We start from the raw sequence: 15,025 nt of genomic DNA on the forward strand, positions 1-15,025 counted from the left end.
TAGCACCACCCATCTTTTCTAACTTCTGATGAGAAGAGATATTGTTTCTTTAGTTTCAGGGCATTCAATTTCTCCTTTATGAAATGCATGCTTCTGGCAACTTTCTCATGGACTTGTTCAAGCAGTCTGATATCATTTTCTTTCTTGCCTCCAGAACTGCACTCATTGCTCAGAGAGAAACCTAAGTAGAACTTGACAAAGTGGAAACATTACTTCTTTGTTTCTGGAAGTTCCCTTGTCTTAAGATACAGCTTCTGTTGATGACTGACACTGCCTTGTCACTATGGTGAAGTCATGAGGGTTGTTATTGCTCTAATTCCATGAGTGCTCTCCTTGACTTGAGACTTCATATCAGCACTCCTGATCCCCAGGTGAAGTAGTTTGTATGTCTCACTACACTAAACTTCTTCTACCACTTTTCAGCCCATGTGCATACCCTTTTTAGATTCTTTCCTAGTCTACCCCATCTATCACTGTTGCAGTTAACTCGGTGTTATCAGAAAAAAGGTAAATCATACTCTGTTTCTTCATCTATGCCTGAAATAAAGACCTTGTAGAGTACTTGTTTCAGGACCAATCCTAGAGATATTCCTTCTGCCACTTTTGATGTACTTTACTTTGTTCATCTCATCATAATTTTCTATATCTTACCATACAATTAGGTAGTGAACATATTTATTAATTTTATCTTTACTCTTAAGCATTTCATTTTTTTCTAGTAACCATCTCTACAAGACTGTGTCAAAATCATTGCTAAAGTCCTAAAAGACCACATATACTGGTACTTCTACTTCAAGCTCTGTTACTAACCATTCAGAAAACTGTTTCATGCTTGACTGACACTTCTGGCCTTGATTTGATCTTGTTTGGCATGCTGGAAATTGTAGTTCAGTGTGTAAGTCACAAGTGTTTTTCCTTTTTTTTTATTTTCCCCACAGATGACCACCGATACCCTCCTCATTCACCAGATCAACTGGACCTACCTTAGCCTCCCTGAGACACCTCAAGCCTACCCTTGTCTGGGGCTAGTTAGGAAGTAGAGGATGCTAATACAGCTTTATACTGTTAAAGGGAAGAGGGTTCTAACCCAATCATCTCAACAACAGCTTTGTGAGCTCCACTATGACTGCCTTTAGGATGTGCATGAATGTTTCTGCACACACACACAGCCTTCCAACCAAACAGTATGCTGCTTGCAGTGCAGAGCTCACTCGACTGTTATTGCTGTTATTGTAGTGAGTCTAGGCTGCCTCCTGGGCCACTCACTCTGCTCATCTACCCAACAGGTCCCTCCAGTTCCTGTGCCACTAGTTGAATAGGAGTCATTTGGGGTGCAGTCAGGGCTTTATCCCTCTGCACCATGAGGCTAGGAAAAAGTCACCTGTCTTTCACTCAGGATTCCATCCATGGTTTTCCCCCTCACTATTAGCTTTTTAGGCACCTGGATTTTCCATGACCTCAGTTTACAAGGATACACTTGCTGCCTTCACATTCTCATCTTTTCTTCATGGACATTAAAGGAGTATGACGAAACTTTGTCTAGAGTCATAAAGATCCTGGGAAACAGCAGATCTAATCCCAGTGGTTTATCATGTGTTATGGAATCCAGCCCTTTTCTGCCTTTCAGTTACTGCATATGTTCACATCCATAGTTTCATAGTTTCATAGTATAGTACTAGGCTATCTGCCCTGGGGCATTTGTAAGCCTAGCCATAGTGATGTGGCTTTTGCCACCCCATGAAATGGTACAAAAATGTACAGATAAAATCTAGAATACTGTGCCTCTGTCTAGTAGTGACACAGTGAAGGTCCCCTTATATAATAGAATTAGTTTACTGTGCCTCTGTCTAGCAGTGACACAGATGTGACCCCTGGGGTAAACTTACGATCTCCCATCCACTCATCAAGATTTCTCCTGAAGAGATTCAGTGAGGGGCTCTGCCTAATACGAACTGGGATCCTGTTCCAAAGCATGGGAAGCCTCTGGGTTATGAATCTATCCCTCCAGCATGTCCTATTCATACTTGTGCCGAGGTTTAAGTCTTTAGCTCTCGTGGTCCTGATGGATTTGGATTTTTTGAGGTGGAGCATGTCCATCAGATCCTGATTGGACATGGCCTTGTATGTCAGGCAGAGGTCACCTCTGAGCAGGTGGTATGCTACTGAATAGAGCTGAAGTTTCTTTAGTCTGGCAGAATAAGACATATGTTGGAGACCCTTGATCCTTTTGGTGAGGTACTTTTGTGGTCTCTCCAGCTGTTGCAAGTGCCGGGTGAGGTACATACCAAATGGGGCATTGTACTCAATCATGGGTCTGATGAGGGAGGAATATAGGGGTACAATGACATCCTTGGATCTGGATGTGAAACCCTTCATGATGAGGTGTGCAAGGTAGAATGTTTTTCTAACCAATTTGGCAACGTGGGTGTCAAATGAGAGGTCGCTGTCTACTTGGGTCCCTAGGTCTCTGATTACTTTTTCTGTACTCAGTGGGTTGCTGTCTATGTGATAATTTGTGGGTATTTTGTTTTTTCCAAAAGGGATAACTATACATTTTTTGGCATTTAGTTTAAGGCCGTGACTACGGCACCAGTTGTCCGTTTCAGTGAGGCCTTTTTGTAGAATGTGTGTATCTGCTGGTGTATCGACTATGGCACCTAGTTTGCAGTCATCTGCGAACTTTGTCAGCCACAGCCCTCCCATGTTTGCTTTAACATCTGAGAAATAAATGCCGAACAAGAGGGGTCCCAGGACAGATCCCCGTGGGACACCACTTGTGACTGGCTTTGAGTCTGACATTGCTCCAGCGATTTTAAATTTATGGGTTCTGTCCTTTAGCCAGTTTGCAACCCATCTAGTGACATAAGGGTTTACTTTTAAGCTGTTTAGCTTATCTATGATGCCTGAGTGGGGTATTGTGTCGAAGGCCTTAGCCAAGTCCAGGTATGCTGTATGGACTGCTTTGCCCTCATCAATGGCTCTAGTGACTGTTTCGAAAAAGTCAACCAGGTTTAAAAGGCAGGATCTGCCCTTTACAAAGCCGGACTGGGTAGGGTCAAGCGTCTGTAGGTCCCCTATGTCTCTGTTTATGAGTTCCATAATGATTCTTTCCATAGCTTTGCAGACCAGGCTAGTCAAGCTTATGGGGCGGTAGTTTCCAGGGTCTGTAGAGGCACCCCTCTTGTGGAGTGGGACCACTGTTGCTGTACATCAGTGTTCAGGTACATATCCTGAAGTAAGGCTAAGGTTAAATAGCATTTTTATGTGTGGGTTTAGCTCCCCTTGGAGTTCACGTAACATGCACGCTGGGATACCGTCAGGTCCCATTGATGCTGTGTTTTTTGCTTTGTTTAGGGCGGTTCTCACTTGGACATCTGAGATGACAGGGAGATTACATTCAGCTGGGATAAGTATTTCTTCTTTTGGGGGTGAAGGAGGTGAGAAATTTGCACTGAACCTATCAGCCAGAATGTTAGCAATATCTGTGGGTTCAGTGTATTTTTTGTTGTTGTGAACCAACTCTGAGCATATCTGAGGGTTTCCGCCCAGGTTTCTACATAGCTGAAGAAGGCTTTGTGGTTATCTTTAGTCTCCTTAGCGATTTTTCTCTCAAAGTTTGCCTTGGATGTTTTTATGAGAGAACGTAGTTTTCTGCTAATGTTGATCAGAGATGTCTTCCCTTCATGGTATTTCGCTCTGACGTGCAGTAGCTTCCTTCTTTTGTTATACAATTTGCTTATGGCTGAGGTCCACCAGACAGGACGCTTACATTTGGTGGAGAGGGACTTGGATTTGTTTGGGATTGCATGATCCATGCATTCTTGGAGATGTCCATAGAAAGCATTTGTGAAGGATTCGGCATTGTGGGATGTGGTATCCACTGGCACAGTGGGCTTAAAGGATACCATCTCAGTCTTAAGAAGAGTGAAGTCTGCTTTTGAGAAGTTTTTCACTGTGGTCTTTTGTGCTGGGGGTGGAGGTGGGATATGTATATCCAGGGTGATTAGTTTGTGGTCAGATCTCACTAGTGAGGGGTATACTTCTGGTGTGGAGCATTTTGTCCCCATGTTTGTGATGATCAGGTCTAGTATATTATTTCCCCTAGTGGGAGAGGTGACTAGTTGTTCCAGTGCATTTGAATTTATGAATTCCAGGAACCTTTGGGCTAGGGTATTAGGGCTAGAATAATGTTCCCAATCTATGTTTGGGTAGTTGAAGTCTCCCAGTATGATGGTATTTTGTGATACATTCATATCCTCCAATGTCTTCAGGAAGGCTGAGTGGGGTTCTTGAGATTGGGAGGGTGGTCTGTAACATGCTACCAGTTGTATTGCAGTTTTGCCTATGGTTAGTTGCACCTGTATGGTCTCTGATGCTTCATGTGTTGCTACTAACCTGGAGGTGTGGGTGTCCTTTATGAATATGGACACTCCCCCTCCCTTTGTGGTTCGGCCCGGGTTTTGGGGCCGAAAAGCATGATACGAGGTATAGCCTGGTAGTGCTGGGGTGCTCTCAGGAGCCTTGAACCAGGTTTCAGTTACTGCACAGACGTTGATGTTCTCCATGCTGAGGAGTGCATCAAGTGCCTGCATCTTGAGATTTAGACTTCTGGCGTTGAGCAGCATTACCCTTAGTTTTTTCTAGTTTTGTTTTCTAAGGAGGTGGGTTTGTCTTTTGAGCCATGTCTAAAAAAGGCACTATGGGGGTGGCAAGAGCCTTAGCCAATATCCGGAAGCCCAGTGGTGACAGGTGTAAGCCATCCCTTGCGAAGCAGCGTGGCTTGTCCAACATATCATCCCAGGCAGACAGACATTGGATCCCCTTAGAATGACACCAGTACTTGAGCCAATTGTTAAAGCTGATCATCTTGTCTTTGTATTGTGGTATCATTCTTGGTGAGGGCAAGATGCTGCTCAGGGTCAGGGTCATACCAGCCTGGGCTACATAATCGGAGAGCTCCTCTATGTCTCTTTTCATGTAGTCCAGGGAGGTACGTCTCAGGTCATTCACACCAGCATGGACAATGATGGAGTTATATTTGTACTTGCTTTGGAGTGACCTGAGTGCGTGTGTTATGTGGTGGATCCTAGCTCCCGATAGACAGCTCACAGTCACCTTCTCCTTGTTCAGCCTGGTCAGTGGGACATCAGTGTGTCTGACTATGGAGTCACCTATTACTAGTGTATCAGGCAAGGTGTTTGGCCTTAAGGGCTGCGATTGGTTGACACACTGATTTACTGAAGTATGTGTTGCATGTGTTTTGTTTTGAGGTGGTGGATTTTTGGATGTCTGCTTTGGGAGCCTCTGTTGTTTTGGTAAGTTTTTTATTAGAGCCTCCGAGTATGTCTTTGTGTTTTTATGTGTTTGGTTTGCAGTTGTGGTAGGTCTATGTGGGAGTGGGATTGTTGTGTGTGTGATTGCCATCTCCTCCTATCTGGTCATGCCAGCCTTGAGTTGAGAGAGTTCAGCCTCCAGTTTGGCTATATAGTTGCATCTCTCACATATAATTGTGTTTGTTGGGAGGAGGAGAGGGTTGTCTGTGTACATGAGACAATTGTAGCATTGTCTCAAGATGCCCAGATTGACCAGCTGAACTGGAGACGATGCCAGTAATCTACCACTCAACATGCTAGAACAGTATAAGGGAGTGGTATACCTTTAAGGGAAGTGGGTATTCACAGGGGTGGTAAGTAGATGTAGTGCTTTACTTAGTACGAGAGTGCTTACTTAGTAGAGAAGTATTGAGAACAAGTGCTAGGCTTATAATACAGTGAGTATTCTGGTTATACTAAGAGTAGAGCTTCCTTAAGGGAAAATTTGAAGAGCAGACTTGGCGGAGCCAGAAAAGTTTAACCTTGTTTAACGTGTTACGCTTATGCGCAGTCATAAAAGCCGCAAACGCGGATTTTAAACAGTGAACTACAAAGAGCTAGGAATGGTCCCAAACAACCAATTACTACAGCTTCTTGTGCTGAGGTCACTTCCCCCAAGGACAGGTAGGCTGCTCAAGGCTACCCACTCCCACTGGTGAGCAAAGAAACTTCCTTCTATCCAAGTAAGGTAACGGACAACACAGGAACTACACCACAGCCCAGAATACAGCAATGCCTGTAAACTGGTCTAAGCTAGTCGAGGAAGGCGGGAAAACAAGGATTATTTTTTTTGTTTTTTTGTTTTTTTGGTAGAAACACACAGAAAATGCAGAGACAGTGATAAATTAGTTACACAGGCTAGCACACTGACATACTTCTTACACTGACATACTTCCCTTGTTTTCATTTGTAAAATGTTCATTTGATAAATGCCTCTTCTCTTTTGCAGTCTTGTGTGATTGGCCTCCTGTATTTGCTCAGTCTGATCAAGATTATCCCTCCCAGACTTCTTTACACATAAAAATAATCATTTATACCTTATATTAACCCCATCTACTAATTTTCTTTTGGCTTCTGTCATTGACTCTTCAGTCTTCTTTATCATCCTGCTATATTATAATTTGTCTCATGCCCACCTTTTCCCCTTCCAACTCTAGTGTGCTGTTTTGATCTAATCACTAATCTCAGTCTTTAACTACATTAGTTGTCTCATCCTAATACCTTGCTGCTTCATCCCAGCTTTGGGAATTTGATCCCTAGCCAGTTCTGATAGTTTCTTTATTCCCTTGGATTGTTCCCAGCCCACTAACTGAACTTTGAACCTCTTCTTATTCTCATTCCAGTTCACTCCCCATAGGTCTCATGTTATCTTCTTTGTCTTTGTACTTCTGCTCTTGTTGCCCTCCCCTTAGTGCTTCTGCCTTTATTCTACCATCCACTCTAAAATACAGAGAGGCATTGCCACTGTTGATTATTGATTCTTTTACTTGGACATTCTTTGTTTCCTTCTACCTTGGTTAAGACAAAATTCAGAAGTCTGCCTTCTGGCACAGTTGCATATAAGCCTGGCTCAGCCTCACACAATCCAAGACCTTAATCAATTTCTACTTCCTCCCTGCTCTGCAGCTCAGAATCTCCCATTCTGCTCCTGGCAGAGTCGGGACCATTATAACTATAATTCTCTCTTTAGTTTCTCATCCTCTTGTTTTAGCATGCCAAAATGATAGTAAGTGGATTTTATCAACATCAGTACTCCTTCTTTCACTCCTTCAGCTTTACTGCCGTGGCGCTTATTATAAATTTTGACCTTACTTCCTGCCTCATCCCATTCATGCCTTGTGGATAGTTGTGGATCTTTCACTCTTATCACACATTTGGAAAAATAAACAAAATTTGAAAAATAAAAGTCATCCAGTTAGCAGAATAAAGAGTGCTCACATTTTATCTATACAGAAAGCAACCAGTGAACTCTGCTTAATAAATGCTTATACACAAATACTTACTTGCTAAAAGTAAGCAACCAATCAGATAAAGCTATGTCAGGCATCACACATTGCAAACATATATGACGTTTCTTAGGTTTATCTTTTGGTCATTGTATTTATGCTTTACATACTGTTGTAAAATGCACAAATTATATACTAGCCTTCATATTACTATAATAATAACGTTCAGTGTGTGCTCTGCTTTTTTTTCCTCACTGGATCACCACTAAAAATCAACCTCAGTCAGGTGAACAATCATAATTAACTAATTAATTAATAGCATTAAGCCCTTATATTCTGTTTTTGGAAACTTGGATCTTCCATAGTCTACTGGGTTGCCAACTACCATTTTCTATGTGAACACTGGAAGATGTGAGTTACAAAATTAGTATGCTTATTTAAGCAATACGCGACAATGTGGTGTGGTTTATTGAAGATTTACCCATGGTTGGTGTGGTTTAATCACGAGGGCGAAGCCCGAGTGATTAAATAAAGGAAACCGTGTGTAAATTTCAAAATACCACAACCACGGATTCACTTTTGCTATTATACAATGACATTATTTAAGAAAAAAATACTTACTTTTCTTAAATAATGGCTGAACCAGAACCTACCAGACATTGTAGCTGTCTCTGAGACTTGGCTAAAACCGTGCATCTCTCACTCAATAATCCTACCCCCTGGTTTCCAAGCCCTTAGATATGACCACTTGAATAGAAAAGGTGGAGGGGTAGTCTTGATATTCCCTAATCTACTCCCCATTATTCCATACCCAAATCCCATTCCTCAGTTTAACAATGCTCAATTTGTAATAGGTGTACTGCAAATGAATAATCATAAAAGTATCTGCATCATATCCCTCTATATTCTCCCAGGTAACAACACCACTACTTTAGAAGAAATCCTCCAATGGGCCTCAACTAATATTAACCTAGAGACCTGCATTCTAGGTGATGTTAACATAGACTGGAACAAAATTAACAACCAGAATCCTGTCATATCTGTCAATCCATTCAACTTTACTCAATTTACTAACTCTATCACTAGACCCAATAAAATCAATTCTCCAGGATCTACTCTGGACTGGATCCTAGCTACCCAGCCTAACAACATCTTAAACTCAGGCATCCTTCCTGATTCTATTAGTGACCACTTGCCTGCCTTCATGCACCGAGCAACCCACTCTTCCCCTCACCAGCACCAGTATATACATACACATATACATAACCTTACAAACTTCAACCCTACAACCTTCTCTAACACCATCAAACAAACTAACTGGAATAATCTAAAAGCACTTCCTCTAGACAGAGCCATCGATTACTTTAACTCTACTTTCCTAAATGTACTCAATACCTAAGCCCCACCGTGAACTAAAAGAGTCAAACCCAACTCCATCCCATGGTTAACTAAGGAAACCAAAAAATTATGCAACAACAAGATAAATGCTGGAAGCTTTCTCAGCACAATAAACATCCTGAAACCCTTCTTAAATATAAGCAACTCTGCAACCTTACTATAAGACATATAATCAAATACAAACAATCCCACTATATGAAACTCCAAGCCAACCACTCCAAAAACCCCAAACAATTCTGGAACTCCATCAACTCACTCCTTAACCCAGGCACCAAAAACAACCCTTGCCCTGACACTACTAAGTCTGATCCAGAAATTGCCACTCTATTCAACTCCTTCTTTACCTAACTCTATAGCTGAACTAACTAAGTCCTTCTCAAATACCCCGCCCACACAAGTTAGTCATTCTACCCAAGCCTCTAAACCCAACTCTCACCCTTCCTTTGAACTTAAACCAATTTCTACCTCCTACATAAAAAAAACTCCTCAGCAAACTAAAACCATGCTCCAATGCTCCAGACATCATTCCTTCTAACGTCTTAAAAATTGCTGCAGACGGTATTGCCCTCCCCGTTAGCATCTTAATCAACAGATCCATACAAGAATCTTATGTCCCAAGCTTTGTCATGCTACCTTTATACATCCTCTCCACAAATGTGGTAAAAATAAAAATACCTCAAACTTTCGCCCCATAGCCATCCCCTCCCCAATATCAAAAATACTGGAAAAATGCATTCACACCCAACGAATGCCCTTCATAACCAAAAACCACCTTATTTCTCAAACCCAACATGGCTTCTGTCCTGGCCATATCACTATTACCGCTCTTCTCTCATTCCTAGATATAGTCAACCACACCCGTGACTCTGGAAAAATAATTTCTACAGTTCTATTAGACCTCATCAAGGCTTTCGAAACAATCTCCCATATTCATTTCCTAAGCCACCTTGCTAACCTAAACCTTTCTCACAATACCCTGTCCGGGTTCTCAAGTTACCTATCTGACAGATCTCTAGCTGTAAAATGGAGAAAAGGCACCTCAAACTTCCTTCCTACTCCTACTGGAGTTCCCCAAGGATCCATATTTGACCCAATGCTGTTTAACTTCTTTGTCAATGATTTCCACTCTACCATCGCAAATACTAAAATAGTACAATATGCTGATGACTCCACTATACTCTGCTGTGCTACCAACCTCCCAGAACTTCAGTCATACACTCAAACTTCTTTCTCCACCACTGAGAACTGGATGCTTCAAAACCATCTATCTGTAAATGCTAACAAATCCAAAATACTACTCTTCCTGCCCTCAAAATCCTCCCCTCTTGATAAAAATGATTTCCAAATTAGAAGCCATAACAATTCTACTATAGAAATTGTTCCCTACGCCTAACTACTTGGGGTTACCATAGATGAACACCTAAAATTTGACACCCAAATTCAACTAAACATCAAGAAAACACATCAAAAACTTGGCCTGGTTTACAGAAACATCCACTATTTCTCTCCTTCTACTAGACAAGCCCTCGTCACTACCTACCTTCTCCCCACTCTGTTGTATGGTGTCCCTCTTCTAACTAACTTATCTGCCTCCATCTCTTGCAAAATGGAAAGTTGTTACAATAAAATCTCAAATGTAAATATTGTAAATAGTTTGCTCCCCCTCTCCTCCCCTCCCTATCATTTGTACTTGTTCTGCCAAAACTGAAGTAACAAGACTCATATTCTATATAACCATTGTAAAATTCATGTCAACATATGACTCAAATGCTAAGTAACCAATGTATCAGATTATGTCTCTGATTTATAATATATCTGTATCCTTAATATTAATTTTAGTTTGTTGTATCTTAATGTATCTGTATCTTTGAATCGTAACATTAATCTGTTAAATTTCAATGTTTACTATGTAATGTGGAGCTTTTCTCCCCGGGCCTCCACTGAAAACAGGCTTCTGAGCCCAATGGTCCTCCCCGGTCATCAAACTGAAATAAATAAATAATAAATAGCTAAATGTCTTTGTGTAACGGTGCTGTACTGTTCTTCTGTGGCTGGTGGTATCCTGCTGCCTTGTTTTGATGTACTGTGCTTGTGTATGGGACTTGCATTCCCATGCATACCTAGTACATCAATGCTGTGAAAAGGAAAGAATGGAGAAAAGAAAGTCTCCGTTGCTCTGTTTTTTTTTTTTTTTTTTTTTTTTTATAAAAAAAAAGTTTTGGCTACTTTAAGGGTAAGAGAGAGAGAGACAGAATGGAGGAAATGCAAAGAAAATCAGGTATGTGTCTTTAGTTTTAAATAGCATACCTGATTTTATTTGTATTTCCTCCATGCTGCCTCTCTGGTATGTCTGGAGTCCAGACTATAGATTTTTTAAAATTTTTGTTAAAAAAAAAAATAAAAGTTATGGAATATATGAACGGAAAGAAGTCCGGGTGACCAGGCCTTTTTCTGTTGGTATTTTCTGGAATTTACAACTGGCACGCTTGTTGGGCTGGTCAATCAGTGAGCTCATTTCTGAATATTAATGGCCAGTCATTGTATAAATGATAATATATTACATCAAACTAAAATGGAAATGAGGACTTAAATGAATTATCAAAAAAATAGTAATAATAGGCAGGAATGATCCGTTGATATTTTCCATAATGTAGTTTTGCATATATTAAACATAGCTTGCAGTTATCTATTGCAAATTATATAACTTAGTAATAAGCACATAGCTACATTGCTAACTGTGATGGGTGTTTCTTTGTGTGGGATTATAAGGAATTAAGTGTAGATACCGAGAAAAATGATAACAGCATTAACTTTTAACTAAACTGTGGAAGTTTGAAAGGAGCATATTGAACCCAAATCATTAAATATTGCAAAGGTTTCTTTTCAAATGCTGTAATGTGAAAGCAAATGAGATTATAACATAGCATGCTGCAGATATGAAACAATGTGTGTATGGCACATACTGATAAGAATCTCAAGTGTGTATTGTGAATGCCCTGGTGTCCTGGTATTCTAATCCAGTGATGATTTTGTTTGTGTGACCATAACAATATGAAAGGTTGGGGGTTAGTTAAGGTGTCAGTGTTACAGTCCAAAGGTATAGGGTCGGATTCTCATGTTTGAAAATTAAGAAATGATCTAGGCTTAAAATGGCCCACAAGTGCAGCCATCCTAGTACTTACCTATAAACTATGAATGTGAAGTGAACTGTGAATTCAGGTCAAGCTTAGGATGTTCTATGTGATAGATTTGTTAGTGGTATTCACACTGACGCAGGCCAAAAATTTTACAACGTGGTGCAAACATTACTTTGTCAAAGGGTTTTAAAATTGCTTTCATTATGCAGAAAGTAGACACAGCAGGATGTGATGTGACCCACTAGATATAATCAATGCTTAAGCTCCTGGTCACCATTGAATATTAATAGTAAGTGGAGGGACTGCTTGTCAGTTTTGAAAATAAACTCTTAAGTTGAATTTTTGTTGGATTTTGTAAGTGATACCTCACAAATGGAAAACAAACTTGATTGTATTCTAGCCTATGTTGAAAGCTTTACAGCTGATATGCCTTCCCTACAAGTTGAGGTAGTGGAAGCTTAGGCAGACAGCAAACACTATCAGAAGAGGATGGAGGACATTAAAGTTTGCATAGAAATCCTATAAAACAAGGGACGAAGACAGACGAAGCTGCTACTGCAGCGTTACAAATGCACAGGTGTTTTGATGTAAAATAGATGGATTTGGAATGTAGATAGTAAGACAGAGGGTAAAATTCAGATAAGTGGTTTGAAGGAGGGCATGGAAGGAAACTGGATCCAAAATGTGCCAGAAGGTATCGATTACCTGGACTAGCATACTAACTGAGCCTACAGATAGCATCCCATAAAAAAATGATAGCCCAAGACACATAGTATTGAATTGCCATTATTTTACTCCACATGGCTGGCTCACTGAACAAGCACTGACATGAAAAAAATTCTGTGTTGTGGAGTGCAGAGGAAAAATAGCAGAAGTTATTGTTGCACAAGTCTATTATAAATGGGAGCAGCTTATGCCAGTTAAAAACCCAATACAAAGATAATTTGGAGTGGACAGATCCTTTATGCTAAGCTGACTGATAAGAAAATTCATATACATAAATATGTTGATATCACTGTGCTCAGGTATTGAAACATGCCTAATTGATTATGGCATGCTGAAAACATATTTGTCAAAAAAAATCAACTAACCTAAACTACAACCACTCACAAAACAAAATGAAACAAATAGCTTCCTTTTGCAATTGGTTAACCAGAACCCTATAAATAACTTCAGACACACGGTGTCTGAATAATGGTAGTGACAGAGAGGTATGTCTTTTCCTAATGTAAGATGAAGAGCTAGAGGTAATGGCAGCGGCAGAGTTAGGCTTATGGTTAAAACACATTATTAAGGACGGGCTGGAGGGGAGCACTCCAGCTTCTATATATTTTCGGTTTGAAGCAGTGTCAATTAAATAAAGCGTGATTACAATCACACCAAAACATGGAAATCTCCTTGTGCGAAAGGGAATATAGCAGATGGGAGTTGTCTTCGATACCTGGGGATGTTATACTAATGTCATATAAAACAGCAGGTCATTTAAGTACAGTGTCCTATGTGTGGAATATGATTTTTTTATTTATTTGGTCTACTCTAAGAAATGATATAAAGAAAGATTATATTCTCGCTAGATTTTGTACTCCAATGAAGTATTGCAAAACCAAACTTTGTAGATAGTGTATACAATATAATAAGTACTGTGCATGTTGATTCACTCTTAATGATTCGAGATTTTGTGGCACGTTCTGAAATTGACAAAAACAATTTAATAAAAAGGAAGCTATAAAACGGATAGAAAACTATTTTTATGCATTTTATTTAGAAAAGGGTCATTAAAGTAGGTCTTTAATATTAGACCCAGAACTGTATGCAATCCAGAATATTAGATATAATGAAAATCAAATAATAAGTATAAGTGGCTAAAACAATTTGCTTTCAAATATGCAATGCCAATCAATTCCTTGTAACAGGAAAAAAGAGTGAATTCTTGCTTGGTATACTGAAGTACAGATGGATATTATGATATACCAAAAGTCACACCTAACCAGCACCATTCCAGTATAAAGGTGCATGACCAGTATCATATCATCAGAGAGATCCCTGATCCCAATTTTATCATTAGATCAATGGATGTATTGATGTATACTTCAGTGTTAAATTGAAGTTTTGCTAGAAAACTTAAACCATAAACTTGAAAGAAAAAAACATTTGGATGTTAATGTTCAAAGCCCACAAAAATTCCAAAGAAGTTATACTCTGTGTTACCAGGAATCTCTTAAACACCTTAATTTGTGAAGTGGGAAAAGGTGCAATAAAGCTGAATTAAAATTTAAAATGAAAAACTGTTAAAGCAATATTTTAAAATATCTGTCCATATGCTTAATAAGTGTTTCATTATTGAACCTTCTTAAAGTATTACGGACACATGCAAACACACACACACACACACACACACACACACACACACACACACACGCACACACACACACATGCACGCACACACACACACACACACACACACACACACACACACACACACACACACACACACACACACACACACACACACACCTAACTTACTTAATATAAAATGGAATTAGAGATCCTGTCTTGGTTATGGTCAAACGTGGTCAAGGTAATTGCACAGCCCTGTGATCCCTAAGGTTAGTTTTTCTGGAGTATTGTGATCACTATAGGACCAGCATTAATAAACTAGTGTAAGATGAGTGACCAGACAAAATACAATCTAAAATGTTATGCATTTGATGGTTCAGTAAAGAAACAGAGAGCCTTGCCCAAAGCAGGCATTCCAGAATTCATCCCAGAAACCAGGCTTGGTTTGATGTTTTGCAATGATTACATGGTGATTGGTGAGACACTTAGTCCATTAATCAAGTCTAAGTTTTATTCACAAAAGCTTTATGAAGACACCATGTGGAATCTTTCCACATTGCAATTTGTGATGGAAAATGTGCAATGCTATACAAGTGTCAAGCAGATAGGCAGATAAAATCCTGACTATTATTCAATGACCAAAGTTCAAATAGTGGTATGTGGACTTGAAGACATAATTGGAAGGTGTGAGATAGAAGCGACCAAGGATAGCTGACCTATTTTAGAGAGAAGATGGTAGTGTAGTCTGCTTTGGCACATAATATGGTATTCTTGTCTAACACAGACTAGGGTAGGGGACCTTGTGAAAGAACCAGGGCTTAGTTCTTACCAAGCA

The sequence above is a fragment of the Protopterus annectens genome, chromosome 1.part2 (genome assembly GCF_019279795.1).
Source record: "Protopterus annectens isolate FY-2018-M chromosome 1.part2, PAN1.0, whole genome shotgun sequence".
In the NCBI taxonomy this organism is placed as follows: Eukaryota; Metazoa; Chordata; order Ceratodontiformes; family Protopteridae; genus Protopterus; species Protopterus annectens.